Source organism: Acyrthosiphon pisum, chromosome A2 (assembly GCF_005508785.2).
Source record: "Acyrthosiphon pisum isolate AL4f chromosome A2, pea_aphid_22Mar2018_4r6ur, whole genome shotgun sequence".
In the NCBI taxonomy this organism is placed as follows: domain Eukaryota; kingdom Metazoa; phylum Arthropoda; class Insecta; order Hemiptera; family Aphididae; genus Acyrthosiphon; species Acyrthosiphon pisum.
In genome coordinates this window covers 28,065,716-28,068,283 of record NC_042495.1, presented here as the reverse complement: position 1 = coordinate 28,068,283, position 2,568 = coordinate 28,065,716, and positions in this window count along the sequence as shown.

The following is a 2,568-nucleotide window of genomic DNA, read 5'->3' as shown; positions in this document are numbered from 1 at the left end:
AAAAATCGTATTTGTTAAAAAAAGCCAAGCAAACTAATGAAACTATTAAACAAAAACTCCCTGTTCATCCACGTGAAAATTTTCATCAATTTGTAACTGAAAAAACAGGTGAGTAAAAATATAGTTTTTTTAAAAATTTTAAGCATACAATTTGTAGTTTAAATTATATAACTTAGTTATTCTTAAATTTTAAATTTGTTTTAACATAATATAGAAAATTACCTATATATATATAAATATATTTGTATATTCTGAGCGGATGAATGTATGGATTTATGCAAGATAAGATAAGTCTATCTTTCACAAAAAAAATTTCTACAAGAAAGTTCAATTAAATTTTTATGAGCGTTTGTAGTTCATATTTTTACAACATTGGATATTTACTTAATTTCTGATGTACCAATTTCCTTATTTTTTTATAATTTAAATACGAAAATACTGTAGATACATAAAAATTTTTACTGAATGTTTATATTTTCATTTTATATACACCATGAGATTTTGATTCGTTTGGAGCTGTTTACGGACAATTTCAAATTTAATTTTCTTAGTTTTTTTTTTTTAGAAATATCAATTAAATTTTATTTGTTGGGTCAAAAATCGTGAAAAATTAATACAAAGCTCCTTATAATACACTGCTACAATATTAGATAAAAAATTTATTAAAACGACATAGGCACGTTTTCTTTTAATAGTAATTTAAAGTTCAAATCACGATAAAATTTATCAAATTGATAATGTACAAATCATTTAGTAGTTAAAAATTTATAAAATGTTCAACTTTTATGGCTAAAGATCAAAAATTTAAAATAAAGTTCCACGTAAATAGGTAAAATATAAATTACTTTATTCATAATAATATCATAAAATATACTTAGTAATATCATAGGCTGACTGACCATCTCCGCTCAGAATTGTTTTTCTTATACAATGATATTATATCATTGAATTCAAATTTAATACCATCCATTATATAGTGACCCGCTTGTAACATACTGTACAGCAGAGCGATACCCACTTGCCCACCTTTGTTTATAGCTAGTTTATATAATGTTGTATAAAAATTATGACAAAAAATGATATACTAACTTATCTAAATCATTAATATTAAGAGTAATTCCAAAAAAATTGTTATAAACACCTGAAATTCGAATCAAATTATAGACATTTTACCCATATTTAAAATATGCATGTTATGTGTTGATGTAGAGAGGATGTTTTAGTTTATTTGAATATGACTGGATAGTGCATAAATAACGGACTCATGAGCAGTGTTGAGTTCAGATAGCAAAAATAACATCTAGATAAATATTAGATTACCTACTAGCTAAATTAATATCTAGATTAATATGAAGATAGAATATTCAATTTTTATCTAAATAAATATGTAAATAAAACTTTTTTATCTAGATGTTTAAATTATAATAGTTAAATTTTTTAATGCTTGACATGTTATTGGATTTTTGGTTTTATTATTACTTAAATTGCTTAATTTATTAAGGAAAGCAAATCAGGAAGGCTTATTTTGTATCAAAAATATATTAATTTATAAATATAACTTATAAGTATAAAATATATATACTGAGGTTACAGACATACAGTACCAATTTCAATGTATAATAAATACAAAATCATGGTTGAATTAGGTACTAATTAGTAATTACTATTTTACACATATTTTCTGCTTTAAAAAAACTGGATTATAGACTTTTTTATTATATTCAAACTATAAATTAAAATAAGTACAAACAAAATAAGTAAATAAAACTTTATTCCTTTTGAAAATATTAATCATTCAACACAGTTTAAATGACTCACTACACTCAACGGTTTGTACTCTGTAGGCAGTATAGGCCACTATTATATTCAGTAAACACTAACGCTGTGTCAAACGTGAACGCGAAAACGCGGTGATTGCGAGCGAATTATATTCTTGAAAACCAAGCTGTTTTGTTTTTTTCCGCGTTTAGGTTGGACATAGCGTAAGCACAGTTGCCACAGTACAAATGATTTTAATGTGCGAAAACTATTTTTAGTGTTTTCTAATTATTACCAATAGACGGGACGGGTGTCGGGTACACGGTGTTATAACTTGTATAAACTTGGAATAACCTGTATTCTGGTATCTGTATTGATAATTGATATACGATCGTAACGGATAGACGGGTGCCTTACTGACTGCTATTGGTATTATTAATTCGCTATCGAACATTAAATCATTGGTATCTAAAAATTGTGGTAATAGCATAAAATACAATATTATTGCAATTTGCCAGAAAACAGCACGAAAATATTATTATTATTTTGTACTCGTACAGATAGTATTGTGATAATATTATAATATCTTATGTAAAATGACTAAATGAGTAAACTATTATTGAAAAAAACACGTCCATTACACAACGAGATTTATCTAGATATTTATGTAGATTTCCGTAATTTAAATCTTAGATACTATTTTTTTTATTCATCTAGATTAGTTGAAGGTACATCATTTGAATCTAGATAATTTATCTAGATATCACTCAACACTGCTGATGAGCACTAGTATTTGTATGGATAAAAGCA